Source organism: Lutra lutra, chromosome 6 (assembly GCF_902655055.1).
Source record: "Lutra lutra chromosome 6, mLutLut1.2, whole genome shotgun sequence".
NCBI lineage: Eukaryota > Metazoa > Chordata > Mammalia > Carnivora > Mustelidae > Lutra > Lutra lutra.
In genome coordinates this window covers 30517207-30536703 of record NC_062283.1, presented here as the reverse complement: position 1 = coordinate 30536703, position 19497 = coordinate 30517207, and the positions used below count along the sequence as shown (strand labels likewise).

At 44.3% G+C, this 19497-nt stretch overlaps 2 pseudogenes; one reads left to right on the top strand and one right to left on the bottom strand.

Annotated features, from left to right (window-relative positions):
* The window catches only part of LOC125103324 (butyrophilin subfamily 3 member A3-like), a 31277-nt pseudogene extending 12908 nt beyond the window's left edge, over positions 1-18369 (bottom strand).
* Positions 1-19497, top strand: part of LOC125103325 (butyrophilin-like protein 1) — a 335717-nt pseudogene that overhangs the window by 259737 nt on the left and 56483 nt on the right.

The following is a 19497-nucleotide window of genomic DNA, read 5'->3' as shown; positions in this document are numbered from 1 at the left end:
AAGATCATATCACCACAATTTTTCATGGTCTTTCCTGAGATTTTCCTCTGCCAGACCATTTGAAGTAGCCAACACATTTTTCATGTAGGTCAAGATTTATTAACTTGAATTCTAACAGTTCATAGATGGGCAGTTAGAGACCCTTCCTTAGTATTACAGCAGGTGGCAGAAGAGCACAAGTGTTTGGTTTCTCTTCCCAGAGCAGCCCTGGTGATTTAGACCAGGCTCAATATAAAAAACAAGTAGGGGAAGGGGAGGTGAACAACGAAAGACTATGGGCTCTGAAAAACAATCTGAAGGGTTTGAAGAGGTGGGGGGGTGGGAGGTTGGTGGAACCAGGTGGTGGGTATTAGAGAGGGCACGGGTTGCATGGAGCACTGGGTGTGGTACAAAAACAATGAATACTGCTATGCTGAAAATGAATTTTAAAAGAATGATAAAAGGAAAAAAAAAAAACAAGTAGGGGGCTGACAACTGACTAGGGGCAGCATGTACTAAGCCCCTGGGCTTGGGGCATGCTCCACACTTCAGGAGGAGGAACCTCAAGCTCCAGAGTCCCACGGAGCTCAGAGTTCTCTTGCTGAACTTCAGGGCAGACAGTGCATAAAGTATTTCTTCTTCTCTGTCTTCCTTCCTTGCCTTTTCCTTCCCCCAACTGTCCCCTCCTGGTCACAGATGTCCTACCTCAGAGGACCCTGCTCTGTGGCTTCATAGCTAGGGGGTCCTCCATCCACAGCCCACAGGGCCAAGTAGCGTTTCACTCACCCCTTTCCACCCTCACCTTCTCGGCTACAGGAGTCACAGGTGAGTGTTACCACCACTGTAGAAGCCAGGGTAACAGGTCCCACCAAGCTGCCTGGGCTCTGGTCTCCTAAAGAAAAAGCCATACCATCTCCGATGAAAACATGGATGGATCTCTTTGGTGTCTGGTGTGCTGTGCAGAGGAACCTTTGTTGGGTTTTGGAATCCTACTAGTTTGAAACGGAATTGGGGAGACAAATGGAAGAACTCATTCTGCCATGATGCTGACCTCACTCCTCCCAAGAATGATGGTTTCAACCATTCTTCCTGGAATTACATGGGCAGCTGGCCCACTAGTGTCAAAAGATCCCTCTTTTTTGTGTGGATAATTCGTATCACATCCATACCTTCCTTTCCCCTCCATTTCAAAGGAAATATACCCATAGCCCATCTAAAAGTAATCCAGTGTCATAAAACCACGAGGTATACTGAAGGAGGAGATGAACATGTCAGATAATATAATAACATACAGAATATTTAAAATGTGTACAAAGATCCCAAAAGTATATTTATGACTTTATTGTTGGGGTAAACATTTTGATAAACTTGAAAATTCCTATATTAACCTTTCCCACGTACTCTGAGCAGTGCAGGGCCCTCCTCCAAGATACAGTTCAGTTTAGATGTTTGTATCACTCAGTGTCCAGTCAGGAGGCAGAAACCACATCATTCATTTTAACATGGAAAATGTAATATAAAGAATTATTAAGCAAATGTTTTAAATTTGCTTATGAGAGAAGTAAAAGAAAGCTCTAAGGAAACCAGAAGTAGGAGATACAGGAAGTAGATGCTACCTCTAAAAGCAGAAGACATTTGAGAGAATGAGCCTGATGTTCTGTTTATTGGTGAAGGTGGAACTGGGGTCCTCAGGTAGGGAAAGAAGTTCACCAACATGCCGCAGACCAAGGCTGCTGGGCAGGAAATCTCTCACTAGAGAACTGGCAAGATTCCCTGAGAGGCAGCCTTCTAGAACTTCTACAATGCACAACTGTAGCCTGCTATAATGCCATACACATTTACCTAAAGCCGAGAGAAGCTAGGTCTTCTCCACGCCACTGGCAGTAGCATTGTAAGATCAAGGGTTAAAAACACTGAAAGTGGGACATCTGGGTGGCTCAGCGGGTTAAGCATCTGACTTTGGCTCAGGTCATGATCCCAGAGTTCTGGGAGCAAATCCCACATGGGGCTCCTTGCTCAGTGGGGAGCCTGCTTTTCCCTCTGCCTGCCACTCTCCCTGCTTATGCTTGCTCACTCTTTCTGTCTCTCTGACAAGTAAATAAATAAAACCTCTTTGAAAACACAGCAAAAGAAGAAGAAAGCTTTTTCCCCAGCTACGTCTTGCTGTATTCCCTCTGGTGCTCTCTAGAAATTCACAGTACTGAGGCAGCCAAAATCTGACTTGTATATGCCTCCGTGGATGAAACCAACTGAAAAACAAAGGAGGATGCCCAGAACACTGGCCTCCTTTGAAGATTCTTGACTGAAAGTGGCCAGATTCTTACTGTAGCTCAAAGTTTTCATGTAGGGAGTAAATGTTTAAATTTCAAGGAAAAACAGGCACATGTGGTGCTCATGTACTTCATAAACTCCTAGCCTCCTTGCCCTTACCACACATGGCCCCACTTATTAATATCCTGACCATTAAGGCTACACTTTCCTCCTTACTTTGTGCTTGTGCTTGGTGTATTGATATGAACCCAATGAAAGTGGGGACAAAGCTTAGTACGAGGCCTTTTACCACTGGAGCTTCTAATTTTGGGGGTCCTTTATCAAAGGAACGAGACTGAGACAAAGTGAAAGTTCTCCAAGCCTTATTCTATGCCAAGCATTAGAAGTCAGACTGACTGGCCAGGGCCACCTCTGAAGAGACCCCCTCCTGATCTCACAGGCTGATTTTATAGGGCATATCCGCAGACCCAAGTTATGTGGCTTCTATTGTTAAGCTGTTTACTCCCAGAATTGATACCCGGAACCATACCAGGAACTACTGGGGCATTTATTCCCGGAATGAAGTCCATGGATGTAAACAACAATACGGCTACCTAGGCAATATGGAGTTGCTCTGGCTAAGCAGGCCCTAATAGTTAAACAGGTTTTAACATTAAATTGGCCCTAAAACTAATCACCATGCCTCTCCTTTCTCCTACAAAGGTGTCTGGAGTAATCTTTCTATTCGCCATCTCGGGGATTGCTAGCCAAACCTAACAGTGCACTGACTGACAAAGGCTGTGCCAAAAGTGCCGCATGGCAAAACTGAAACGTTTATGACATCCAGTGTCAACAAGAAGGGCACATAGAGGGTAGATTTGAATCAAAAGTCAAAGAACAGATAATGGGCAGATTTCACACCTCTAGATCCTCAGCTTCCCCATACACCATTTTGTTCACATTGGAACTTCCATATAACAACATAACTCCACATTTTCACCCATCTACATGGCTACACCTACAAATGAAAAGCTTTTCACTCTTTCCCCAAAATGGAAAAGATAGGCAGTCCCAAGCATTGAATTAATAGTTATATTTAGTTTCTTAAGTCCAGCCACAATCATTTCACTATTCTGTTACCTAGAGATTACATTTGAAATATTACCATGGACAACTTCTGTAAAATCACATTGGTAAGAAGAAGAAGAAAGAAAATACATAATACAAATGACATGACAAGAAAGAAAAAAATATACAAAACTAACACAGTCCTTTTCCTACTTTTGGTTACAGGCAGGAAGTGAGATCTGCGGCTTCCTTCCTCCACCTGTGTATTCTCATCTCTCCCAGAACCACAGCAGGTCAGAGTTCTGTATCTTGGAAGTGGACACACATTCATTCCTGAAGGTCTGAGTCCTCATTAAGTCTGGATTCCTTTTGTTTCCTGTGGTTTTCATCCAACTTTACAACTGGACTAAAAGTACAGAGAAGCAGTACATAGATCTTGGAACTTTGCTCATGGTCAAAGCTTTCTGCAATTCATCTGGGGTCTGAAAAACCTCTTCTTCATTCACATCTTTATTCTGATAACAATTCTGTTCTCTCCAACTGCTGTCGACTCACAAGGGAACCCAAATTCTCATCTTCCCTTCCCTGAATTAATGCAGCACTAGTATTTCACAAATAACAGATATTTACTCAGGTTCATTAAGATAAGTAGGTCTTCTCCATCCCAGAATAGGAAAGATATACAATAGAATATTACGCTCCACTCCTCTTAAAGTCCATCAGCCATACATTTCTTCAGAAATGTTTAGATAGACAACATCTCTACTCAGACTGCACATTTCCTAAAATAAAGCTGGTGGCTCACTCATAGCCTCTGGGTTCATCTGCACAACACAAACTGCATAAAATAAAAATTTAATTCTTCAGAGTAATTCAGACATCATCGCATTTCATATCAAGACAAAGCAAAGATTCCACGAAGTAATTCTCATGACTGAAAGAATCATGACTTCCAGTAGCAAAATTCACCTATCCTATATACGCTCAAACAGTCAACATTTATCTTCTGATACCTGAACATAGGTATGAACTGACTATTCTCATAACCACACCCCAGCAGTCTATACCCAGAAGAGAAGGGCAAGACACCAGGTCTTCCTGGACTAACTTCAGAGCCATTAACTCCAGGAATTCTGCAGCTCCAAGAAGAGCCACCATGAGGAATCTGGAACCCTGTTAGGACCCTATTGGGACATAGCTTCACAGCCCCAGGGAAGTAATGGAGATTCAGTCCCTGGGAGAGCACCATCAACACCACAGCCTGAACTGATCCCCTGCCCTGAGAGGCTCACAGGCTCCTCTGAAGAACAAGGAGGGTTGTTAACGGGTACAGGGATCTGCACAGGCCCACCCACCTAAGAGCAGATGGTCAGGGGCACATCTCCTGTCCTCAACCTGAAGTATGGAAACAGAGTCCTAGAGGAGGAAGTGAGAGAGAAAGAGAAAATGTGGGAACCATCAGTCATGTTGTAGAATGAGACATCCCCTTCTTTCAGGTCCAGGAAAGCCCCTACCCTCTGGGGAATTGGCATAAGGAGTTCTGAATTATCAGGGAGGGAACAGAGTTTATTTTCATACATTCCCACAACCCATAACCCCTTTTCTGGGGATTCCTTGTACCAGCCCTTCCTCTCCACATGGCTCCTACAGATCCCCAGTGCCCACTCACTTCTGTCTTCATTCCTGATCTCCACCACCCAGTAACAGTGCCCTGATTGATGCCCTCCAGACTTAAGATGCTACACTGTTTTTCTGGGTCCTTAGTTGTATACTTCCAGGTCACACAAGACTTTTCATCAGAAACAGCAAGGCTTGGATGTGCAGACCCGGATCCAGACTGACAGACACTGCAGAGAGAATTGCCAATCATTTGAGTTCTCCCCTTGCCCTATAACAAGGCACACATCAACCACCCCCATCACCAGACACCTAGATGCATGTGGGCAGGGTTAAGCCTCCTGAGATTAGAATCTTATGACTCAAGCACACACCCCACCAACCAGGAGAAGTAACTAAAGACTGATCCAGGAGGACAAGACTGGACTCCAACACTGAAGGGTATCTCTTTAGCATCCAATATCATCCACAGCCACCAACCCACCTATGTGACTTTTACCGCCCCATCTGCACCCATCACCACTGATGGGGCCAACATCTGTGTCACCACAGCAAGCTGAGGTGAGGTAAGCCACCCTGGAGCAGCAGTAGGAGGACCCAGAAAGAACTCAAAGTAACTTGCAAGGCAGGAACTTCTCCTTCCACCAATCTACAAAAGAACCACATGTTTCTTGTTAAGGCTTTGAGAAGTCTGAACACACTGGGCTCTATGGCTAGTCTTCTGAAATACACTGATGCAGGAGTTACAGGGAAATATCTTTTGGAAACATTCCCTTATGCTTTTCTCTCTCTCTCTCTCTCTCTCACGCTGCACACACACACACACACACACACACACACACCCCACAGGGCCATCATGCTACAGCCTTCCCATAAAAGCCAAGCCATAAAGCTTAACACCACTGAGAGGCTGTATAACAACCTGAAAAGAAGAATCTATACCCAGATTCCACTCAAATTATGTTTTCTCAATCCCTTAGCCACATATCCATCATGAAAGCTAGGTTTTCTTGAAAAGAATGGGGGAGATCAAAATACAAGTACACATGGCATACTTTAAAACACATACTTTAAAACACTGGCACCTGCAACAGTCAATTAAGCATCTGGCTCCTGATTTAGGCTCAGGCCACAATCTCAGAGTGGTTGGATCCAGTTCCCTTATCAGGCTCCAGATTCAGCATGGAATCTGCTTGAGATTTTCAACCCTTCACCCACTCCAATGGCTCTAAATAAATAAATAAAATCTTTTTTTTTTTAAGATTTTATTTATTGGAGAGAGAGACAGAGATAGTGAGAGACAGTAAGAACAGGGAGGAGAGGGAGAAGCAGTGTCCCCACTGAGCAGGGAACCCAATGTGGAGCTTGATTCAAGCACCCTAGGGTCATGACCTGAGCCAAAGGCAGCTGCTTAAGAAACCGAGCCACCCAGGGGCCCCTACAATCTTTTTTTTTTTTAATTCAAAAAAAAAAAATAGCCAAACTGTAGAAGTAGCTGAGATGTCCTTCAACAGATGAATATATAAAGCAGATGCGGTTCATATATACAATGAAATATTATTCGGCCATCAGAAAGAATGAATACCCACCATTTGCACTGACCTGGATGGAACTGGAGGGGATTATGCTAACTGAAATAAGTCAAGCAGACAAAGATCATATGGTTTCACTCATATGTGCAACATAAGGAATAGCATGGGAGACATTAGGGGAAGATAGAGAAAACTGAAGAGTGGGGGGAATAAGAGAGGGAGACAAACTATGAGAGACTATGGACACCAAGAAACCATCTAAGGATTTCAGAAGGTTGGTGTGGGAGGATGGGATAGGCTGGTGATAGGTATTAAGGATGGGATGTGTTGTGATGACACTGGGTGTTAAATGCAAACAATGAATCATGGAACACTACACTAATGATGCACTGTATGATGACTAACATGACATAATAAAAAATATTTTATCAGTATGCATCATGGAAAAAAATATTTTATAATTAATTAATTAATTAAATCATGCACATCAATTCAGCAGAGAAGGGGAAATGCTAAATATGATTATTTGATCATCACTTTTCACATACATCCCAAGAATCAGCAAGGCTCTCTAAGGAGTCTCACACATCTGGACCCCTGGTTTCCTTCACCTCTTGCTTCCCTTTCTCTACCCTCACAGTTTATATCTCTGATCCTAAATAGAAACAGCCAAAAAGAAAAAGCACATATTACACAGGTTCAAAGGCCCCAGATTCTCAACCCACCCTGGTACTAAAGGAACCTCTGGATAACTCTTCATTGCTTTAGGATCCCCAGACCGCTCTCCTGTGCCCACACCACTGGAAGATCAAGATGATCTCATTATCAGAGGCAAATCTAGTTACATGATTACTTTCAAATAGCTTAAAACAAGCATAAGTCCTCTCAGGAATCTCTCAAACAGGTATCAGGAGTTTATTACTTTTCATACATGCAAATACCTTGCACACATTTTTGTATACTGCCTCTTGTATATATCTACTCTGGTAGAAGTGAGACCACAGACTTGTGGTCTCACTTCTACCACTCTTATCTGTCCATAATCTCAACAAGGAATCTCAGACACTACATTTTCCTTCTCCACTCCTCCGCTTTTCCTAACACATTTTTCTTTCCCGATTTGAACTCCACTTATCCCTAGTAAAAAGTTTTAACTCTTCTAGATTTCTCCTTTTGCATCTTCACACATTGCTGCCAATAAACCCAACCAAGTTAAGCCCATCAGATAAGAGCAATATTCTCCTAAAAGGAAAGATAATGGTTATGAATAATTGTCAGTAGCTATTTTTAAAAAACACATACATATTATATATCATAATGTTAAATATTTAATATATAATATATATTAAATAATATAATATGATTATAACATATATAAGTTATTGCTCTTCTTATGCAAAATATACAAAAGATATTGTATATAATTGCAGGTGGTTCACAGACCCCACCCCCAGGAATCCATAAATATCCTGGTGGCTCTGCATCTCAGATTCAGATCACCTGCTCTAAAGTATTTAGAGTAGTATAAGTATAGTATTCCTCAACTAAGTATAAGTATAAGTATTCCTCAACTACCTAAGGAGGCTTAAAGGAAGAAACCCAGTTCCGACAGGGAGTCAGAGCATGAGGAAGCAAAATAAAGACCAACAAGCCAGAGGTCTAGCAAGAAACAGGAAAATCAAAACCAGAGACCAAAAAAAGTAGGAATTTCAGGGGAAACTGGATTCAGAACCAAGAATCCATCTAGGAAGACCTGAGTCCTAAGCAGGCAAGCTTGATTTCTGAAATCCTCTACACACAACAGTTTCTGATTTATAAAGTCACTATCCTGTTCCAGACTCTCCTTATAAATGACCTCTTTGTTCTCAATGTACCAATTAAAAGTATGAATTGAGCAGTGGGTTCAGAGGGTGTTGGTAACCCTAAGAGTGACCTGCAGTAGAGAATGGGTCAGAATGGAGGCAGATCTGTGTTCCCAAGGACAGTCCTTACAGTCTTAAGAGAAAGAAGACAAAAGTGACTAGGGGAGCATGGTCACCAACCCCATCCTGGTGTAGGGTCTGTGACATAGAAGGTGGCTGAGTTGAACCTGGGGAGATAAGGTAACAGGAATCTGAGTAGCTTAGCTGCATACAGATGTATGAAAGGAACACACACTGGTGAGACCTCAGTCAGAACAAGCCTGCTCAGCATTCATCTACTGACCCTTGCCTGCCCTCTGGGCTACAGGTGACACTAACTGCAGAGTGGGGAGAGGCTGGAAAGGAAATGACCTCCTGCCATGTGCTGCCATACACTGTATAAAAAAATTACAGGGATAAAATATATAGAATCCCATAATTATAAAAACATCATTATTACACCTGGTGATTTTGAACACAGAGATATTTGAGAAATTACCCAAAGGAAGAGATAATTTCAGGCAGGGATGTGAGGTGATCTCTAGGGTAACAGTGGCCAATCCTTCTCAGATAACACAATCACTATCTGGGGGCATTGACAGCTCATTCCACCACATTCTCACACATAGTCTGTCCAGTCCTCTACCCATCACTTTTTGATCACAACTTCCAGGAACTGGAGAAAACACACTCTTCCTGGTTGGTATTATGGAGCTAAGGTCACACTCCTACACTTGGTGACCCCATTAACTTACATAGTTCTTTTCTTGACATCTCAGAGCAGCTGGCTTTTGGATTCCAAGTGCTGACAGAACTAGTTGCACTGAAGGCTAAGGAGCTAGCAATATGGCATGCAGGTCAGCATTGGAATAATCCCATGATGCATGAGAGACTCCAGGAACTACCATCACCCCCGGGTTCCCAAGAACCGGGTGGGAAACAGTGGCTTAGATTGAAGAAAGCTCAAGGAACAAGGTTCTTTCTTCCACCAGCTTCTGCTTCTGCCCCAGAGAAGGGTCCACATGTTTCTCCTTGTTTAAACAAGGAGAGGGGACACCTTGACTTAGGTGGAACAAAAGACCCAAGGACACCTGGACAGTCACTCACCGGTCAGATAAACAGATTTCCTCCAGTCTGAAAGGCAATAAAGGAAACAGGTGAGCTAAGAACCAGAATGTCTCCTTCAAAGAAGATACAGAAACTTCTAGAGAAAAAACAGAACTTACTGATGTCTGCTTGGAATTCATCTGAAAGAGAGTAAGAAATAAGCATGAAGCCCCATCTCTAAGAATACCAAAGATTGCACCTGACAAATCCACAAGTGCACATGTCAGTATCCTAGAAGTTATAGCTCCAGATCCATCAAACCTCCACAGCTCCATGTCCTCTCTGTACCTCCTCAGTCACTTGCTTCAGGGCAAGGGCCCTCTGTCCACTTTTCCTCTGCACCAGCTGTCATACTCACAGACTGTGGCCACTTCACTGCCTTACCTCTGGCTTTCAGTGCCTCCTCCTTTGCCCGCTGGGTCTCCTCCTTTTCCCTATGGAGTTTCTCCCATTCCTTCATCTCCTGGCACTTAGCAGTTTTTTCTCCCTTGGTGTAGTAGGCAGTCCCAGAGAGTAAGAATATCAACAAAGTCAGGATCACCATGAAAGCTAATATCCAGGGAAAAGTCCGAGGAAAGAAGTCCTCTGTGTCTGGCCAAACACACAGTCAGGGGAACAGCCCAGAAGAGTTCACCCAGCACACCCAGAGACTCCAAGTCCCTCTCTTTGGCCCTACTGGGAGAAGGAAACAGAATGGACCCAAGATTAAAATGGCCATTGCTTTCTCCTGGCTCAGGATTGGGTTAAGAAAGGAGCAGGTCACATTCTCTAAAGAGCAACATGTGACCACCAGCGCAGACCTCCACACTGAAGAGCCCTTCAGCATTTTGGGCATGGGTCTCAGAGAATGTCAGGAACTTCTCTCTACTGAGGGCTCTCCACTGCACCTGGGGCTTTGGGAACCACCCCGATCCTTCACACCACTTGGACCCCGTCCTCCTCTAGCCCTGTGAGGTACACTTGAGGGGCAGAGCCCATACCTGCAAGAGAGAAGCTGGAGAGTACAGGGAGGTCTCCCAGAGCCCAGGGATGCAAGCAAAGCCTTCTTGATGAGGGAGCAGAAGGCTGGCTGAGGACAAAGCAAAAGTTAGCACCTTGCACCCCCTCTCCACCTGCTCCCCTCCCCTTGGTAATATTGTGACATTCCTCAGGCACCCCTGACTTCCATAAGCTAAAAACAAATAGTTAACTTGCAGAGATCACAATCCTGCAAGACAGGAGTCTCCCTTGGTTTACAAATGTCCTAGAGATCTACAAACAAAAAAGTTAGTCATACTATGGACTCTGAAAAACGATCTGAGAACTTTGAAGGGGTGGGGGGTGGGAGGTTGGGGGCACCAGGTGGTGGGTATTGTAGAGGGCACGGATTGCATGGAGCACTGGGTGTGGTGCAAAAATAATGAATACTGTTATGCTGAAAAAATAAAAAAATTTAAAAAAAAAAAGTTAGTCATAGCACAATTTCCAGAGGCAAATAACTCAGTTCCTCAAGCCCAATGTCACCCTCCCCTCCATAAACAAAACTGAAGGAGGCTGAGGTAGAAGGAAATGTAAATAAAGTTAAATCTCTTCTGAACCTAAATCTCACTAACAAAGACACTTGATAGCAGGATTGTGACATCCCACCAGGAATCTCCAAACTCTCTTGATGTTAATGGCTTGCCAAAAGACATCATTGATCAAGCTACAGGACCTCCTGTATCCTTGCACCTTGTAGGCCCTCTTTAGTGTATGAAAGCCCCATTGAAACCTCCCTTCTCCTCACCTTCCCCCCAACCGCAAGGTACCTAACCTGCCATCTCTCACAACTGGGGCAGCAGCTGCTCTTCCTGCCCACTGGTCCTGTCCCCATGCTTCAATAAACCATTTTGCACCAAAGATGTCTCAAGAATTCTTTCTTGGTCATCGGCTCCGGACCTCAGCCCACCGAACCTCACCTAGGTTCTAGAACTTCATCATTCCTGTGCACACCTTCCTGTGCAAAGCATTGCATTCTGAGGGCTCCAATGGTGAGTGACCACAGCAGGGAACAAAGCAGGGGTCCTACCACAGAAAATAAAAAGAAGGAGCATGGGGAACTTTGGTAGGCAAAGAAGGCAGGTTCTTCTCTCCACACATGAGAGTAGGAAGTCCATTGTCCAGAGTGACAGAAGGAGGAATTTGCTCTCAGATTCCATCCTTCTCTGCTCTTCTCACCTCACACACACTCTCCAGGTCATCTGCACACCCACTGCCACTTGGTACATCACATCACCTTCAAAAAATCTAACTACCTCCTGAGCATCCTCCCTAATATCCACATCCCTGAGAGTTACCTCTGCCTGAATTCCTCACAGATGCTTCAAACTCAAATCCTGAACAGGTTCATACTTAGTTTCATCTTTGATAGTCTGATGATGAAAATATTACAATCCTTCTGCTTCCTTACATTCAGCTCACCCTCGGCCACATACTGTTAGTGCCTTCACACACTGCTTCTAGGCTCCATCATGTGACTTGGTTCAGCCACTGAGAGTTCAGGGAATATGACTCCAGCAGTGGTTGGAAACTACTTTTGCCATTTGCTTTGCCCTTTCCCATGAAAAGGACATGCTCAGGCTAGCACTGCCTTCCTAGCTAAAGTTTTCCTAGACCAGCCAAGAGCCAGCTAAACAACACCCATGTGAGCAAACCCAGCCAAGGGCCACTGTCAGGACAAATAAAAATTAAGGCAAAGAGGCTTAATTGTCCCTGTTGAAAATAAGGGAAGAGAGTCCTTTCCTTTTTTTTCTTTTTTTTTTTCATTATTTATTGTGAAGTGGGTGCTTGTGACTGTGGGTGCTTTCTCTCCTCTTTGAAACATACATAAGTCCATTGAAAAACATGGATAGGCCTTTTGCCAGCTTTGTGATCCAGGAATATCTTTCTCAAAGATTGGGAGCCTTCTCGTTGAACGACTCACTCAAGGAAGACAGGCATATCCTGTGCCAGGGTATGGGCCTAACCTCTGTGGGCACCAGGGTCCTTGTGTAAAACCGCTTCCTAGTATAAAAATGGGAGAATTTGTTTTTCTTCTGGATGAGGCCAAATAGCTAACATAGATGGTCACCCTATTACTATGTAAATCTAGGGTGAACTGTGTTGTGAGAGATGGTGCTGTCATGTCCACTTACTCGAGAGCTAGTATCCATCTATCCTGGGAACATATGTGTAATGAGCTTGTTAGGGTATGGAGTAGACCACCCTCAATTAGGCAGATAACACTCTCGATAATGCAAGTCACACAGCGAGGTTTATTTCCAGCTAGCTGGGGTCCAAGTATCTGCCCCGCGCAGCGGGTCTCAACAAGGACCCCGAGCACTCAAAGCCAAGGGTTTATATAGCATTTTCAAGGCACTTTTTCATAGCTACATACATATCTTGCGCCCCACTTTTACAGTTTAACTTTGTTTAACCTTTTGCCACCCCGGCAACACCCTGGCGCCATCCTGGTGGTTAAATGAGATTTAGGTTTAGAAGAAATTTTAACTTTATTTACATTTCCTTCTGCCTCAGCCTCCTTCAGTTTTATGGTGGGGAGGGCAACCTTAGGCCTTGAGGAACTGAGCCATTTGTCTCTGGAAATTGGGCCTTTGAAGAGATAGCCCTTTTTGTTGTAAATCACCAGGACATTTGCAAACCAAGGGAGATTCCTGACTTGCCGGATTGTGATCTCCTCAAGTTAACTATTTGTTTTTCTTTAACATATGGTCCCTGTGGCACCATCGCCTAACCGCCCTGGTGGTATATGATTAAGTTGTTTCTTAGGTTTTAGCTACTTTCTCTTATCTCAAGTTACGTGTGCCCTGTGTGGGCTGGTTAGGGACACTCAGTGAAATGGCTTCCCGGCATTCAGGATGGCCATTCTTATGCTAACCCACTCTTACAGTGCAGGGTGCCGGCTTTTGTTTTGCCAAGATGGCTGTACTTGTGTCAGGGTTAGACTCTAGGTGGGTGCAGCCTTGTTCTTCTTGGCCTCCACACCTGGAGCTGGTTTCTGGAACTTGTTTTTAAGTCCCCTGGGGGAAGGGGAGCAGGGACAGTTTAAGGGTTAAACAACAAAATTATTGTTTAACCTCAATGGAAGGCTCTGGCTAAAATAAAAATATAAAATAGGTCCTTACAAGCTGTGTCTGCATGGCTATGGAAAAGAGTGATTTTCTTTGTCTTTGCATCTCTTCAAAGATTGCCTATGATACACATCACATTTTGGTAAACCTAATTCTATAATAAAAGAGTTTTCTTTCCCACTATCTGTGTGAAGGAAATTTCTCAGAGATTCCCTTTTAATTATATTTCCACAACATGATCAATGATGTATGAGCAAACTCAGTTAAGAGTAGCTGAATACTGCTCCAAATGGCTAACAGACACATGAAAAAGTGTTCAACATCAATAGCCATCAGGGAAATAAATACCAAAATGACATTGAGGGGTGCCTGGATGGCTCACTGTGTTAAGCCTCTACCTGGCTCAGGTCATGATCTCAGGGTGCTGGGATAGAGCCCTGCATCTGGATTTCTGCTCAGCAGGGAGCCTGCTTCCCCCTCTCTCTCTGCCTCCTGCTCTGCCAACTTGTGAACTCTCTCTGTGTGTCTAATAAAAAAATAAAATCTTTAAAAAAAAAAACCACATTGAGATACTACCTTATATCAGTTAGAATGGCAAAGATTAACAAGGCATGAAACAACAAATCTTGGAGAGGATGTGGAGAAAGGGGAACCCTCTGACACTGTTGGTGGGAATGCAAGTTGGAAAAGCCACTTGGGAAAATAGTGTGGAGGTTCCTCAAAAAATTAAAAATAGATCTACCCTGTGACCCTGAAATTGCACTACTGGGTATGTACCCCAAAGATACAGAGGTAGTGAAAAGAAGCCAATATTCATAGCAGCAATGTCCACAACAGCCAAACTGTGGAAGGAGTGGAGATGCCTTCAACAGATGAACGGATGAACAAGAAGTGATTCATATATAAGTGGAATATTACTCTTCAGAGTGAATATTACTCATCAGAAAGGAAGAATACTCACCATTTGCACTGACATGGATGAAACTGGAGGGGATTATGCTAAGTGAAATAAGTCAAGCAGAGAAAGACAATTATATGGTTTCACTCATATGTGCAATACAAGGAATAGCATGGAAGACATTAGGGGGAGGAAAGGAAAGCTGAAGGGTGTATATCATAGATGGAGATGAACCATGAGAGACTATGAACTCCAGGAAACAATCTGAGGGTTTCAGAGGAGAGGGAGAGTTTGGGAGTATGGTTTAGCTCAGTGATGGGTATTAAGGAGGGGATGTGTTGTCATAAGCACTGGGTGTTCTACACAAATAATAAACCACTGAACACGACATCAAAAACTAATGATGTACTATCCATACTCGAGGAACTACAGAACACTCATGAAAGAAGTTGAAGAAGACACAAAAACTGGAAAAGCATTCCATGCTCATGGATTGAAAGAATAAACATTGTTAAAATGTCTATACTGCCATGAGCACTCTATACTTTCAATGTCATCCCAATCAAAATTCTACCAGCATTTTTCAAAGAGCTGGAACAAACAATCCTAAAATTTGTATGGAACCAGAAGAGACCCCGAATTGCTAAGGAAATGTTGAAAAAGAAAAACAAAAGTAGGGGCATCACGTTCCCTGATTTCAACCTTTACTAGAAAGCCGTGGTCACCAAAACAGCATGATACTGGCAGAAAAACAGACACATAGACTGGTGGAATAGAATAGAGAGCCCAGATATGGACCCTCAACTCTATGATCGACTAATTGTTGACAAAGCAGGAAAAAAATATCCAGTGGAAAAACGACAGTCTATTCAATAAATGGTGCTGGGAAAATTGGACAGCTATGTGTAGAAGAATGAAACTTGACCATTCCCTTACACATCCACAAAAATAAACTCAAAATGGATAAAAGACCTCAACATGAAGCAGGAATCTGTCAAAATCCTAGAGGAGAACATAGGCAGTAATCTCTTCAACATCGGTAACAGCAACTTCTTTCAAGACATGTCTTCAAAGGCAAAGGAAACAAAAGCAAAAATGACCTTTTGGGACTTCATCAGGATCAAAAGCTTCTGCACAGCAAAGGAAACAGTCAACAAAACAAAGAGGCTACCCACAGAATAGGAGAGATATTCGCAAATGACATTCCAGACAAAGGGCTGATATCCAAGAACAATAAAGAACTCCTAAAACTCAACACACAAAAAACAGATAGGTATATAGGTATATATAGCCCAGGTACATAGCCCATTGTGGAAAGCCCGAACCTTTGGGCTCGGAATGGCCTCTCCCCAGGTGAGGAATTCCTTCACCAGTGAGGTCCGCCTTGTGTACTGGGCCAACTGCACCTCCTTCTGTTCCTGCTAGTTTTGATAGATGAACACTGCTTCTGAGAAATTTGAGTGGAACCACCGCAGCTCCATGTTCTCCACATTCATGGCCGGGAACACACGACATGGCAGCGTGATGTCCCCACCCAGAGCTGCCACAATGGGTTCTGAGGAGCCAATCACCATGAACTCCTCTGTGGACACAGACGTAAGGGTGAGAAAGCAAGAGAGATGCAGGACAGGGAAGGGAACACATTCTCAGGTGGGAGGCCCAGACAAGCGGGGTTAAGTGTCAGATAGGAGGTCTTGACCCAAAGGACTCAGCTTTTACCACTCTGGGCAAGATCCTCTTACCACATACTTGAGACCCAGCAATGAATTCAAAGAGACTCTCTCAGCAGCCTGTGCTCCTGACCCTAGGCCCTTCCATGAAGGACTCTCTAACTCAGTGGTTCTAACTTTCCACAGGCATCAGAATCACCAGAAAGTCCTGTGAAACACAGAAGACTGGGCTCCATCCCCAGAGCTCCTGGTTCAGTAGTTTTGGGGTGGGCCTAAGAATGTGTATTTCTAAGGGGGTGGTGGGGACTCTGTTACTAATGCTCCAGGGACCACACTCAGATCCACAGCTCTAACCTGCCTCCACTTAGGACAGGACTGAAAACTGACCACAAAACACCTGTGGCCTAGGTGGGACCTCTCTGCTCATTCAGCCAACTCAAGAACTTACCCACACCTACTCCTAAGTTAGATATTTGTCCCCATATCTTAGTACTCTGGTGAATTACATTTACACTAAACCTAGAGTCCACAGCTCTTTTTTTTTTTAAGATTTTATTTATTTATTTGACAGACCATGATCACAAGTAGGAAGAGAGGCAGGCAGAGACAGAGAGAGGAGGAAGCAGTCTCCCCGCTGAGCAGAGAGCCTGACGCAGAGTTCGATCCCAGGACCCTGGGATCATGACCTGAGCTGAAGGCAGAGGCTTTAACCCACTGAGCAACTTAGGCACCCCTCCACAGCTATTTCTGTTAAAGCCTGCCCCCACTCCATCACCTATAGGACGCAAATCATGACTTCTTACAACAAACGGTTCACTGCATTTCGCCACCCCCCTCACAGTCTTTGGTCTTCTGAGAAATGATGGACATGTCACAACAGGATACTTCCGCAAGAAACACCCATGCTGGACCTCAGAAGAGTGACTTCTCACCCCTTGTGCTACTCAACTTTGGCTGAGTCACTATATGTCTCACCTGTGGGATGAGAATGACTCGCTCTCTGTGACTATTCTCTCCAAAACCTCTGTGCATGACTCTTTCAATCCACAAACAAAACCATGTCCCTCCTCTGCTCACAGCCCTGCAATGGCTCCACAGTTCCCCACATGGCCCGTAGGCCCTATAGGGATGACCCATCACTGCTCTCTGATCCCCCAAACACTTGCTTCTCTCCCTCTCCCTCACTCTGCTACAGCCAACACTAACTTCCTTGCCTCCCTTGACACACAAGCACACTTCCAGCTTTGCTCTGGCTGCTCCGCGTGATAGAAACCCTCAGTCCGGGGCGCCTGGGTGGCTCAGTGGGTTAAAGCCTCTGCCTTCGGCTCAGGTCATGGTCCCAGTGTCCTGGGATCGAGCCCCACATCGGGCTCTCTGCTCTTCAGGGAGCCTGCTTCCACCTCCCTCTCTGTCTGCCTCTCTGCCTACTTGTGATCTCTGTCTGTCAAAAAAATAAATAAAATCTTTAAAAAAAAAAAAAAAAGAAAGAAACCCTCAGTCCTGGGGGATCCTCACAGGATGACACACTGCTTCCACCACGCTTCATTCCCATCTCACTACATACATTGGCCACCTTATGGAGCATTACACCCTGCCCACAGCCCTCCTGCGTCTCTCCCTTCCACATCCTCTTCTACTTCCTTGTTCCATGCTCTCCACTCCTCCAACAGTCATACATGGTATGGGGTTGTGGTATTTAGCACTCCCTGTCACCTGCCAGAAAGAGCTCTGTGAATACAGATACTCTGTCATTTTGTACATAGAGTAGCCCCTAACACACACTGGAAACCCTGTCAGTATTCGGGGGTGTAATGAATTAATAACAAAATAAGTGGTTAGATACCAATAGAGACAGGGAACAAGAAATGAGGGGAAATTCATTTTCATACTTTTCATAGTGAAATTCACAATTTTTACTTTAAAGACATAAACTCATTAGAGAACTGTCATGCTCCTCTGCCCTTATTTTGCAGTTCTGGGATTCTTCTTATGTGTTTTAATTTCAAATAGCAGCTGGGGGATCTTCAGAATCTATCTAGAGCCAGGGCCTCCACCAATAGCCATCTGTCCTGATGGAGACACCAGCAGAGCTCCAGGGGCTTTCACCCACCCCAGGGACACACAGGGAAGGGGAGAGGACACACTCACCTGCAGAGTCCCCAGCAGGCAGCTGGAAGAGGAGAAGCAGGGAGGGGAGATGGGAGAGCAAAGAGCCCCTGCAGCAATCCTCCATTCCTCAGAGCTGGGGAGACACAGGGCAGGAGGCAGGTGAACACCTCCAGAGAGGAGTCCCACAGCTCTGGGACTCAGAGCAGATAGCAGGGCTCGGGGCTGGCAATAGTCTCCAGCAAGAGCACAGCCTTTCCTACTGCTCAGTATGCTGATAAAGTGGGGGCTTCACAACCGTGATACCAAGAAAGCCTACCCAGCCCTTTGGAAACATTCCCAGCCTGCTCTGCCCACAGAACCAGACACTTCCCACCTCAGCACAGCGACCTCCTTCATGTCTGCATGAGTCACAGGCCACCATGGAGGCACAGGGACACAGGGCCCAGACACAGGACCCTCCCCATGAATGACATGCCAGCTTCTGCATGCTTTTATTCTCCTGATCTCTCAATATGACCAGGGAATCACTGAGAAGTGTAAGAGTCAGATTACATTCTCCTAAAGGACACTGTGGATCTCACCACACACACCCTATCTTGCTGTTCTCCAGCATTTTCCTGCTTGGGACCAAGGACATGGCCTTGCTCCCAGCAAAGCCTCTCTCAGCCTGTGTTCACTTTTGGTTGTTCTGAATGATCTGCTACATTTGTTTTAATGAAACAAAGACTGACCCATCAATGTATGCAAGTTTCTGCCCAGATATCTGGTCAGACATATTAAGACTCTGGGTAAACCCAGGACATCTAGATATACCTGAACACATCCCATGTTGTTATCCTCAAATGTGCATTTCTGCCAATATCCACTTAGAGTCAGGAGTATTGGGAAAACCCATCTTAAATGAAAAAACAGAAGTGACTCTTAATCTCACAAAACAAACTGAGGGCTGCTAGGGGGAGTGGGGTCCAGGAGAAGGGGGTGGGGTTATGGACATTGGGGAGGGTATGTGCTATGGTGAGTGCTGTGAAGTGTGTAAACCTGGTGACTCACAGACCTGTATCCCTGGGGATAAAAATGCATTATATGTTTATAAAAAATTAATAAAAAATTAAATAAAATTTAAAAAATCTATTTATTTCAACATTAGTCCTGACTACACATAAAATTCTTTCCCAATGATTTCCTTTCATAATCCTTCTATAGCTTTTTTTTTTTTTTCCCCCTCATTCAGCTTTGTCCTAAGCTTTTCTCTCTAAACTACAAGTCTTATTTTAGGAC